Source organism: Plecotus auritus, assembly GCF_963455305.1.
Source record: "Plecotus auritus genome assembly, chromosome: 9".
NCBI classification, from domain to species: Eukaryota; Metazoa; Chordata; class Mammalia; order Chiroptera; family Vespertilionidae; genus Plecotus; species Plecotus auritus.
In genome coordinates this window covers 102,369,843-102,383,063 of record NC_137783.1, presented here as the reverse complement: position 1 = coordinate 102,383,063, position 13,221 = coordinate 102,369,843, and the positions used below count along the sequence as shown (strand labels likewise).

Genomic DNA, 13,221 nt, shown 5'->3' with positions numbered 1-13,221 from the left:
TGGCAACACCACCTCACCCAAATGATCAAACCTCACATACCAGTGATGTTACAAACTCACATTATGTGTCACCAAATATGATGCAAGGGAGGGATGCAACATTCCCTATGGGGAATTCTTACCACAAATGTTTAACCTGAGTCTCATAGTGAGGGGGAAAAAATCAGACAAATCCAACTTACAGTCTACAACAAGGCAACAGACTTGGAATCTTCAAAATTTCAATGTCATAAGAGACACACAAAAAAAGGCAGGGGTACTGTGATATCTTAAAGGAAACTAAAGAGACACATCTACGGTGTGTAATCCTTCTTTCCATCTTGGGTTCCAAAACAAAGATTTTAACAACATTGGAACAACTGGGAAAGTCTGAAAATATTATTGTTTCAATATAATGGTATTATGGTTACACAGGAGAATGTCCTTGTTCTTAAGAGATACATGCTCCAGTGTTTAGAAATAAAGTGTTGTCATGTCTACGACTCAGTTTCAAGTAATTTAGGGGGGCGGGGCGGAATGTGTGTGCATAGATAAAGAAAGCAAATGAATCTAGATGAAGGGTGTATGGGTGGTTGCTGTAATATTTTTGCAATTTTTCCATACGTTTGAACATGTTCAAAATAAGTTGGGGGAAAATCAAATAAAACACATAAACCATCTAGTACCCAGTAGATGTCATGACAGTTCACATCATGGCTTCAGCTAACTCAACAAATCTGCAGCAAGCTCCTTCCCCCATGCGTGTAGGTAAAATGAATCACATTAAAGGAAAGGTCACCAGCCAGTCCTTGCCTTCATGAAGTGTATATTTTTGATCAGAAGTTAAGGCAAAAACAGGAAGCAGCTGAAGAAGCAGTATGGTTTTTGGTTCCAGAAAATGTACCTAGGACCTACATCTGCAAAATTTTTTTAAGCTAGGTAACTTTAAAAAAACAAAACAAGTTACTTAACCTCGCTAAGAATTGTTTCCTCATTTATATGGAAAAATGGAGCTCAAATCTACTACCTAGGATTGAGAGAATGAGACAGCATACATAACACGCCATTGTGAAGCACCTCTTATTTTAAAGACTCTCTTTAAAAGATATTAGTCTCCTAGAATAAAAGTGGGGAAGAAGGAAAACTCCTGGATGGGTCCACCTTTGTTTCCCTATCAGAACACCCAGCACAGGGCCTTGCCTTTAGCTTATGCTCACAAATATTGGTTAAAGAAGTAATGAGAGACTGTATGAGACAGCTGCTTTTTAGGCTGCAAATTCCATTAAAGAAAATATTAAGAGGAGCTGGCCCAGTCAGAGACAGCAGCACCTTCACAACAGCACATAAATTTGCCAAAATCTTTTATAGACGTTATCTCATTTGAGCCTCACAATAATCCCCATTTCACAGATGAAGAAACTGCGGCTTAAAAAGATAAATTACCCATGTAGCACACAACTCAAATGTGTGCTTGCTCCACTCAGCCACAAAAGAAAGGGAATAATTGGCTAACAGAACTGAAATAATTCACAGCCTATGATCCTTACAATCTCTTCCTCAGGGTTTTTACTGGAGCAGCGTGAGTAACCGATGGCCACTCCTGAAGTCAGACTTTTTTTACCAGAAAAATGCCAAAAACCTGCCCTCGGACTGCTTCTATTGATATCAGGCCTTTTAACCACCTGCTTCAGATATTTAAAAAATGAAGTGAAGCTTCAGTTCCCCTTTCAACTGTGGCTGTGTGACTGAGATGGAGCGGAACTAAGCAGAAGAGGTTATTTTCATCTCAAGATTGATGGTGTCCACATTTTAGTGAAGTTAACCATAACTCAAAAATAAAATTTCCTGCAGAATTTTCTGGGGGAAACTCTTGGCTGCTTTATTCTTTCAGTTCACTTTTTAAACATCATGCTGTGCTACAGGTTTAGATAATGTATTTTACTTTTCCAGAGGTTTCCATGTTATTTACATATCAACCTTTATTACAGCCATCTCAAAAACCAGAAGGAAGTCTGCAATTCCATTTTGCCCACTTTCTGTCTACCCATCACAAGTTTCTTCCCTTAGTAAAAGAGTTTAGCTCCAGTGGCTAAGTAACTTGACAAAGGTATGTAGAAATGGCTCTCTCAAAGACCATTAATAGGAATTCAATTGTCAGGGGACAATTAAAGGGGAACTTTCATGCCACCTGACCCAGTATTTCTAACCTTAGAAATGTATTCTACAGAAATAGTCCTACAAATTCTTCACAAAAAGATGCATACGCAAATATTCACTGCAGCAGTGCCCAACATGGATAAGTTAAAATGGATAAATTAGAGCAACATGCAAATATGTGGGACAAATACCCAAAATATATTAAGTTAAAGGAAGCAAGCAAAATATGTATATATGTATTATACTAATATCATTAGCATATGTGTAGGAAAAAATGACAGAGGAATATACATAAAAATCTCAACAGGGTGGAATTAAGGGGAACTTTTCCTATGTAGTTCATCGTGTATTTCTATAATAAATTTTTATTAATCTTATATCTAGAATTTTAAAAAATAAAATTAAGGTATATATTTATGTGCCCTTTCTCATCCTTTCCTCTTCACTTTGGAACCAGCTAGTTTGCAGCTCCACCTGCATTACTACTTCTAATAATATCAAAGGTAGAATGCCAGCTGTAGAAGTCTGCATTCTTTTTTTAAATATGTTTTTACTGATTTGAGAGAGAGAGAGGAAGGGAGAGGGATAGGTAGAAACATCAAAGAGAGAGAAACATCAATTGGCTGCCTCCTGCACGCCTGCCACTGAAGATCAAGGCTGAAACCTGGGCACGTGCCCTGACCAGGAATCGAATAGTGACCTCTTTGGTTCATGGGTCGATGCTCAACCACTGAGCCACACCGGCCAGGCAAAGTCTGCACCCTTATAGAATATATACAGGATCATGTTTAGAAAAGATACAAAGATCACTCACAATGCCCCCCAACAAATGGTATTCCAGCACATAGGCTGATTAAATACTTGTAGCGACCAAAAAAAATCACTACCTTCTGAAGCAGCCCTTGATGTCTTCTAGCTTTGCGGTAACACATTCCTAAAGAGGACATTCAGGAATGGCCACTGATCTAGACACCAAGACCATAACATGTCAGGCTAAACAGAAGGTACCATGACCACATCCAAGAAAACTAACATTGTAACTGATTATCTAATCGGCAGCTCCCATTCAATTTCCCAAAATGTCCCCAAAATCTCCTTTATAGCTTTTTAGTCCATGATCCAACCAAGGATTACCTGTTGCATTTGGTTGTCACAACTGTTTAGTCTCGATCAGCCACCCACACATTTTGTTTTATTTGGTTTTGTTTGTATTTCATGACATTCACATTTTCAAAGATCGCAGGCCAGCTGTTTTGCAGTATGTCCCACAACCTGGATTTGGCTGATTATTTCTTCATGATTAGATTTAGGTCAAACATTTCTGGCAAGAATTCTACATCAATGATGTTGTATACTTTCCGTTGCATCAGGTTTTCTAGTTACACTAAGTTATCTTTTACTTGTTTTATCACTGTGGGCACTAAGCAAGCTTCAGCCAATAAAATATTCAAAACAATAAATGCATTTAATGTTAAAAACAGCTACCATGAGCACCAGGCATAGTGCCAGACATTTAAAATATATTATCTGCCCTAGCTGGTTTGGCTCAGTGGATAGAGTATCAGCCTGCCGACTGAAAGGTCCCAGGTTTGATTCCCATCAAGGGCACATGCCCAGGTTGCAGGCACAATTACCAGTAGAGGGCATGCAGAAGGCGGCTGATCAATGATTCTCTCTCATCATTGATGTTTCTATCTCTCTCTCCCTCTCCCTTCCTGAAAGCAATAAAAATATTTTTTAAAAATATATCTATATATATATACATTATCTCATTTAACCCTCACGACAATCTTGTGAAGAAACAGAGGTTCAAAGAAGTTAAGTAACTTGCCCAAGGATACACATGTAGTGATAGAAAACATATGTATGCACATGTGAACTCACACAGACACACTTTAACATATGATCTCAAGGGTTCATGTTCTCCCTGAGAATCCTCCATGGACAAGTTAAGAATCTCTGCCTTAGCCTAATCTTGCAGAGGTTGGATTCCTATGAAGAAGAAACTGAAAATAAATTAACTATGGTCCATATAAAATTCTTCCATACTTGGAAATGTTCTTATTTGGAGATGGGCCATATTTTCATCACAGCCAAGAATATAGGACAGTAATTCCATAAATTATTATAATACTGCCCTCGTTGCCAGTTGGCTCAGTCACTTAAAGCATCGTCCCCATATGCCAAAGTTGCGGGTTCGATTCCCAGTCAGGGCACATGCCTGAGTTGTGGGCTCAATACCCAGTGGGGGGTGTGCACGAGGCAGCTGATCAATGATTCTCTCTCATCATTGATGTTTCTATCTCTCTCTTCCTTCCTCTCTGAAATAAATAAGATACAGATATATATTTTAAATAAAAAATAAATCTACTCCACATTTATTTTAAAAATCAACCAATGAATACATAAATAAGTGGAACAACAAATTGATGTTTTAAAAAATATTGTAATATTGTGTTTTTATTGTCTTCTTTAAAATTTTTTTATATATTTCTTTATTGATTTCAGAGAGGAAGGGAGAGGGAGAGAGAGATAGAAACATCAATGATGAGAGAGAATCATTGATCAGCTGCCTCCTGCAGGCCCCCAACCCGAAATCCAGGCATGTGGCCTTGGCTGGAATCGAACCTTGGACCCTTCAGTCCACAGGCCAACGCTCTATCCACTGAGCCAAATCGGCTCAGGCGTCCTCTAACTACGGCCCGCAGGCCACATGCGGCCCGCCGAGGACATTTATCCAGCCCGCCGGGTGCCGCTGCCTGTCCTGCTTAGCAACCAACTCGTCCCGGGCCCACAGTGCTCATAGGAATTTGTTCATAGTTTTTTTTTTTAAACTATAGTCCAGCCCTCCAATGGTTTGAGGGACAGTGAACTGGACCCCTGTTTAAAAAGTGTGAGGACCCCTGGGCTAGGGCTATTGTTTGTCTTCTTTAAACCATTCTCCAACAAAGTGAGAAAATAAAGAAAATGTAAAAAAAATTTTATAAAGCTAAATATATTCTTACTTTTAAAATTATGCCTCTTCCTAAAACTTTTGGCATTAAATGTCCTTTATGAGATAAAAGTCAAAGGGGACATTAGAAAAAGAACTATTGTCAACCGCTCACCCCCCATTTTATCTTATTTTTAAAAATACTACTTATCTATAAAATTCAAAAGTCTAAGACCCATTGATTTAGCAAACTATATACAGGTAACATTTCTGAGAAACTAACTTGAATAAAGGAAGTGAAGATCAAAAGGAAACCAGATTTGAAATATTTCTGAATTTCCCCAAATTCATCCACAAAACATCTCAAAGGCTTCAGGTCTCAGGAATACAGGTTAATGGATTTGTTAAAAACATTTCACATTTGATATTTGCATTACTAATTGCTCTTTCAATATTTAGATATTTCCTGCTTTGAATGGGCCCTTAGTGACCTAGGTTAGTTCACTCAAACAACAAATATCCAGACTCCCTAATTTATGCAAGGTACTCTATTAGGTGTCTGGGGACACAGTCTAGAGAATTCTTTCTTACCTCATGTCTCAGGTCAAATGTCACAAGCCAATATAGACACTATCCCTCCCTCCAGGAAAGAAGAATAAAAGCATCCCTTGGAGCTGTGCTCTTCTACCAAGGCCTACATACCTCTCTGTATGTGGTTATTTGTCTTTCTCCCTCAACTCTTCCAAAGCAAACACTATCTTATCAGTGCTATCTTCCTAGCACAGTGCACATATAGCTGGAGATCAGTATAAATTCGTGGAGTGCATATTTTTACAGATGAGAAAAATAAAGGTCAGAAAAAGAATATGACGTGTCCAACATCATACAGCTAATAAATAAGTAGTACCCGGTCACCAGAGCTCTCTTCTATTCCACCATGCCACATCATACATGTGGACAGGGTGAGAGAAAGATCTTAGATGTCTTCCTGGAACTTCAAACTCAACATGTCCAAAAGTCACTCCTTCTTGAAAAAAGCAAACAAAAATCTGGTCCCCATCCAGTGTTATTCTCTGTAAATGACATCTTTGGTGGCTCAAGAAAAAAACTCAAGTTATCTGACTCTCTTCTCCCTATCCTCACATCCAATCAATTAATAATCTTATCACTTATAATCTTCAAACTTTGTGTCTCTCTAATCTCATCCCTTCTCTCCAAGCCGCTGCCACTACCCTCGATCCAAGCCACCATCATTATTTACGTAGACAACAAAAATGACTTACTACTTGGTCACACATTCAGTTTGGCCAATTCTCTCCAATCTCTTCTTCCCTTAACAGCCACAGTGATGTTTTTAATATCTTTCTACATATTACATTGAACCAACTACATATGTAATTGAACCTTCCATTACCATCCTAAAGTATTTGCACTCAAGTCTCTTGAAATGTCACTTTCTACTGGAAACTTTGCCTGACTCCTCCGGATAAGGGGAGAGCATCAGTTAGGCACTCCTGTTCCACCTTGTAATACACCCCCCTTTGTCAGTAACATTCATCACATTTGCAATAACTTGTTCAATGATTGTTTCCCTATTAGAATATAAACTCTATGAGGGCAAGAGAAGCTTCTCTTTTTCCCTGATGTATCCACGGTCCTTAGAACACAGTAGCTGCTCAATTAATATTTATTGTCAGAATGATAGGCTGGGCCTAGATTGCAGCAGGCCAAGTAAACCAAGGGGCAAGGATCATTATCCCTTTGTAAGGATATAAACTAAAATAGAAAGAACTGCGTAGTTATTCAAGAGCACAGAAATAGCATTTCTTCTCCCTAAACACTAAAAAACATGGTTGGGAAAGGGAGCATCTTAGAAGAAGAACACTAGAAATGAGAAGACGGTATAGAGAGGTCTAGGATGACAGCTTCCGAATCTGCCTGTCGTACTAGTTGCTTCTAGATAGTTAGACATTAGACTTTCCATGCCTAGAGAAGCACTCAGGTTAAACAAACAAATATAACTACCACCACACTCTTCTTCTTAAGAGGGGGAAATAAAATAACAAACTTCTTTCTCCACAAATTAAAAACCACAGGAGAGAAAGATGTCTTTACGCCCTAACCAGTTTGGCTCAGTGGATAGAGAGTAGGCCTGCGGACTGAAGGGTCCCAGGTTCGATTCCAGTCAAGGGCATGTACCTTGGTTGCGGGCACATACCCAGTAGGGAGTGTGCAGGAGGCAGCTGATCGATGTTTCTCTCTCATCAATGTTTCTAACTCTCCATCCCTCTCCCTTCCTCTCTGTAAAAAAAATCAATAAAATATTTTTTTTTAAATAAAAGCGTTCTTTAAAAAAAAAAAAAAAAAAGATGTCTGTGCTCAAGGTTTCCCCCCTGGATGATACTCCTCAGCAATCAACAGAGAAGGGAGGGGGGGGGGAGGCAGACTTCCCACCACTTACTGGAGCGGGGATAAGGGGGAAAAAAGTATTAAATGTGACAAAAGCCATTTGAAATCTATTTATTTCTTGAGAATCATGAGAACATTCCAGGTAACGCATTTTAAAACCTTGCTAACCCATTGGCAGTTCTTAATAAAGGTAGCAATACAGTTGGCATGAGCTCTACTGCAACATTTCATTGTTCACATGCTGCCACAGAAGCCACAAACCAGGCCAAGGGGTCAGGCTCGATGTTGCTCATCCTGCCAAGCACCAGCTGAAAGACAGAGAAAGGACAAAGACTCCTCAAAGAGAACTCTGTGGAATAAATATTCACCCTGCCTCCATGTAGCCTGGAGTTTCTGGATAGGGTAGAGAATGGGTGGGGAGGGTATTCAGAGACTGGAAAGAAACTTAAAGAAATAGATGTGATACACCGGTGATAAGAGGGAGATTCTGAAACACAGAGGAAAAGTGAGAATCGCAAATGGAGAAACGGGAAAAGAAACCGAAAGAACTTCAAGAGATGTAGAAGGGTTGGGAAAGGAAGGTACAGGAGAAACAAGTAAGGTGCCCCAAAAAGCAGACGGTAAGCAACAGAGAGACACAGAGAGAGAGGCAAAGCCAGGCAGTCCATCTTTTCCCAAATCCAAAAGCTGGTCACTGCATTCCAATAAATCACTCTACTACAAAGCCCATACAATGGATTGTCCTTTGCATTCAGTAACAAGCAGCATTAAATGAAGCATCACCCAGATGAAACTTTGGAGATCTAAGGATCAGAATTAAAAATGAACAAAATCAATTCAGCAGCAGAAGATAACCAGCAAAGACTTACCCTCAATGCCTGACTTGACTATGAAAAGGTTTGGCATTTTAGAGTTAAGCATTAAGTGCCTGGCATTTCTCCTTCTTTTGACATTCTAAGAGGGGGGTGTGGTTGACCCCAGGTCTATTCATTTCCAACGTTGTAGATCTTTCAGCTAAGACTGGCCCCATCTGTTCTTGAGTCAGCCAGTTGTTTATGTCCAAGTAACATATTTATTGCACTAATCATCCTAATTACTTACAAGAAGAGAGCCAACATCATACAAGTCAGAATGCTTTCTGTCCTGTTAAAATGTGTTAGTTCCTTTAAGAATAAAAACAAAACAAAACAAAACAAAAAAACACTACTATACTCCTTGGTTTCCTTGGCCAGGATCACTTTTTGTGGGTACCTTTCAGCAATGGCAAATGAAGGTTAACAGTGCTTCTAACTTTCCCTTCCCTAACGCGTTAAAATGAACCCAGGTTTCCTTAATGATCCCTTCTCCAAACCGTTATTCGTGCCTGGTGACGGTGCCTCAGGAAACAGCAGCTCATTATGGTACCACTGCCAGTGGCAAGGAGCCTATTGCAATGTAATTTGAAACACTCACACAAGCACAAATCTGTCAGCTCCACTTCCAAACAATCCTGAAATCCTGCAGTCGGGAAAAGAACGCTGAACGAAACGGATGCTTCCAGCAGCCCAAGAGAAGCTTCCCCAGACACGTGAAACATTTCTGACTGGCACGGAGTGCACCATTAAAGGACACTGTCACCTCAAATCCGCAGAAAAGGCGAGGCAAGCGACATAGACACACATATAAAATAGAGCCCCACAAAACTTAGCCTACTGAGAAGAAGCACGCTCAGCTTAAAAGCGAAGAGTGTGTGCTCGCCCAAGCGACACAGAAATGTTCTAAAGTAGTGCGAGCACATTAAATCACTGTCTCCATTTCTCCCCACGCATCACCCCTTCCTACTCAAACCTCAGCACGCGGGCCGTTGGTGACAGGACTGCAGTAGTCCCCCACCTCAGCCTTCTTCTGATTCTCCAAGAGCACTTCCCAACATCCTCCCCAGCCCAGCCCCCTCTCAGCTTCCGAAAGGTTGAGGGGAGTTGCGACTAGAGAATTGGCAGGAATCGGTCCTCCCGCGGGGGAAGGTTGCCGGAGTTGTTCTGTACAGTGACCCAAATTGCACAGAGCTTTTCGCTTAGCAGCGCTTGCGAGCACCTCCCCAATCCTTCCCCCTAACCCCCATCTTCCCAAAAGAAAAGCCTTGAAAATTAAGCGGGAGGAATAACTTGGTAGAACCATTTGAATAAATCACTTCAACTCACCTGGTTTGGGATATTTCTCCCCACCCCAGGCATAAACAGAAATGATATGCGAATGAGTCACGCACGCAACGTAAGGTGGTGCGAAGTCTTAAGTCCAAGGGCTGGAGTCAGTCCCTGCCCTGATGCCGCTGCTACTCTTAGCTCAGCTGGAGCGAGCGGCAATCACAAGCCCAGCAGCAGCAGGGGGGTGGATAGATCGTAGCACAATGAATGCAGTGGGGTTTTTGCAATGACATCATCCCTCTGTCCAAAAGGCCCCAATAGCCATGCTCAGGAGCGCTGCATTCTGGGTATTGTAGTCTTCTTCAAGCCTGGCCGGGACCTTGAGGCTGCTGTCGGAACTACAGTGCCCAGAATGCGCCGAGGTCGGACGCACCCAGAGCGAACTCTGGCAGCGAAGGAAGCTCGGCCGCCATATTGGGGGAGCCAGGCGATTCTGCGGAGCCGGCAGAGGCTTTAGGCAGCGCGGGAGGCGAGTGGTGGAGCATTGGGGACGGTGAGGTGGAGGACAAGCCGTAGGAGATCGGGGGCCAGAGCCTGGAACCGGGAGGTGGAGGTTTCATCTGGAGACAGATGTAGGGGGGGCCTGGCTGGAGGCGGCTTCCAGAGGTCGAATGGGCCTCGTCCTCACGGTTCTGCGGAGGTTGCCTAGGCCCCCTACGCCTCTTGCTCCATTTTCTAAGTAAGGTACTGAGGGAGTCAGTTCACGTCTGGGCTCGGAGCATCATTTAGACCCTCTTAACAGGACCGTCGGGGTGGTCGATATCTTTGTTGGGGTGCGGGGACCCGGGGCGGCGACCTTCTCGCCTGTGGTCGGAGAAGATTCCACCCACAGAGTTGGGCTGTCCCCTCCAAATGTATGTTTAACTTCTTAATTTATTTTCCATCCTTCCTTACTCCTTCCAAAGGTTTCGGACCCTCGTTGGTTTTTCATGCAGAGTGATTTGCATGAAAGGGTCTAAGGAAATCGATATTGGACGGTAGACAAGCTGCAAAGGGCCGGACGGTGCTTTGGGACGGACCGTGCTTTGTCGCCGCAGTTAAGGAAGGATAAGGAGCGGCCTAAAGGATAAACACACCCGGGTTAAAATGACATCTTCATACCTGCCAGCAAAAGCGGGGAGATGTTGAAGGGGGATATCATTGACGGCTGGCGATCAGTTCCCAAGTAGCACAGGTTCTTGGGTAAACCCAGAGAGTATTCGCTAAAATCCTGCAGAGATGGGATGTTCATTAGCATGGCTCACCAACTTACCTAAATGTGTGGTACTCCCTAATTACAACTACTCAACAACTAATTTTTTAAACTAAGTAACTGAAGTCAAAATCACTGGTCTTTTAAGTGATGTTGTCTAGTGTCTCAAATGATCTGTATGTCAATTGTGTTACTAAAACAATGCTGTGTGTTTATTTTTCAGAGTCTGTCTACACTGTGGAAAGATGGGAGATGTCTTTTCCTCCTGAGGGTGTCTGAAGGGTTAAAAATGCTAATATACTTTATGCTGTTTGACTTCCTCCTTTTGCACCTCATTCTGAAAACAAAACTAACTAGTTATTTTGAGTCAGTAAGGTATGCACTTCACCTACTAGAAGTTAATAAAACTGTAGATGATAAATTCTCTTGTCAAAGAAAGGCTAGGCACAATTAGTACGATCAAAGCATGGTAGAAATAGTCTCTTAAATGTAAGCAGTTTTATGAGGAATGATCTTATATGTCACGTTTCCGGGAACAAGTCACAAGATGAATGGCTTTGTTTTACTTTTAAACAAAGATACTATGTATTGATCTCATTTATCCATGAATATAATAATGGGAAGGGCTCATGCAAATAATTCTGTTATTCAAAAATACCTTTGAAGGTAACGGTGGTAAGTATAGGAAAAGGAACAAAGTGTTTACTGTTTTATTTCTGACCTTCATTATAACTATAGAAGTGTTTCAAGCTTAATAGATATAAAATAGACTAGACAGGTTTACATTTAGGCTTAGTTTCAAACCTAAATTATTTTTAGGGGTTGGTTACACAAAAGTGTTTTTGTGTCTTATACAAAATTATTTTAACTTGCTCATTTTATATTTCTTTAAGCAATAACCTCCTCAATTTGAGTTACTATGGAAGACAAATTTGTGGGGGGAAAGACACCAACAGATTTCTTAGAAATGTGTGAGAATGAGACCTATGTAATGCACTGATTTCTGTAATTTGCCATCTGTTTGGATAGTTTGAAGTTTTTCTAGCCTTATATCCAATGCACATCTAACCATGAAGAAAAGAAATGAATCTAGCTAATAGCTACAGTAAGATTCCATGAGTTAACCCTTAACTTTTTTGGGGGGGGAATGGAGATCTATACTACTTTTTTAGGAATTTTAATTAACAAAAGTAATATTTGAGGAGTCAGTGATGTCAGCTTCTAAAACAATAACCTCAGTGTCCCAAAGAAAACACTGGGTTAGGAAAACTGAAAAGTGTTATTAGGACAGCCTTAAGTAGATACAGAAACCTCTTTTTCCACCTCTCAAGAGAATTAGGGAGGAGGATATAGGGGAGATAAATGTGATGGAAAAAAATAAAATAGGGTTAGTACATTGATTTTTATTATAGGTAGATCATCCTATCTAATAAAGAGGGAATATGCTAATTGACCCTAACGCTGTCGCAAAGATGGCGGCGCCCACAGCCAATAAGGAGGGGGTATGCTAATTGGCTGCCCCGCCCTCAAAGATGGCAGTGCCCACAGCCAGTAAGGAGGGAATATGCTAATTGACGGCCCCACCCTCAAAGATGGTGGCTCCTACAGCCAAAAAAGGGGATATGCTAATTGACTGCCCCGCCCTCAAAGATGGCAGCATCCACAGCCACAAGATGGGGGTGCTCAGTCCCCTCAGCCCCGCGCACCTGCCTCCGAAGTCTCCCAGGCCCCTCAGACCCCCCAGCCATCCAGGGCTGGCCCGAGGTGTGGGCAAGCCTTGGATGGAGGCTACCCAGCCGCCCAGGGCTGCCTGAGGCTCAGGTAACCAAGGCTGGCTGAGGCTTGTGCTGCCGGCAGTGGCAGCAGCAGAGGTATGATGGGGCGTCGCCTTCCCCTGATCGCCGGGTCGCCTCCCACCCCTGAAGGTTCCCGGACTGTGAGAGGGGGCAGGCTGGGCTGAGGGACCACCCCCCTCCAGTGCATGAATTTTCATGCACCAGGCCTCTAGTTAAGTAATACTGTATTATGTCAGTTGCTGTTAGAGCAAGGGTTTTTTTTTTTTCAACAGGGTTAAGTGTCAGGATCACCTATAGAACTCGAAAAATACATAGTTATTGCCCACCCATCCCTGCCTAATTCTGTAGGGTTAGAACCATACAGAATTTTTTTTTTAAAGGTTTTTTTGTTTTGTTTTTAAATATATTTTATTGATTTTTTACAGAGAGGAAGAAAGAGGGGTAGATAGTCAGAAACATCGATGAGAGAGAAACATCGATCAGTTGCCTCTTGCACACCTCCTACTGGGGATGTGCCTGCAACCAAGTTACATGCCCTTGACCGGAATCGAACCTGGGACCTTTCAGTCCGCA

At 41.8% G+C, this 13,221-nt stretch overlaps 1 protein-coding gene across 3 annotated transcripts in view; it reads right to left on the bottom strand.

Annotated features, from left to right (window-relative positions):
* Positions 1-9,888, bottom strand: part of RAB30 (RAB30, member RAS oncogene family) — a 77,390-nt gene extending 67,502 nt beyond the window's left edge. Inside the window, exon 1 of one of the 3 annotated variants that reach the window (XM_080687546.1) lies at positions 9,658-9,888. The gene's annotated coding sequence lies outside the window, so the exon portion shown is untranslated. Of the gene's footprint in view, positions 1-8,346; positions 8,539-9,657 lie in introns of those variants that run through there. The other 2 variants (XM_080687547.1, XM_080687548.1) reach the window with 2 other exon arrangements.
* Between the last annotated feature and the right edge of the window lie 3,333 nt (positions 9,889-13,221).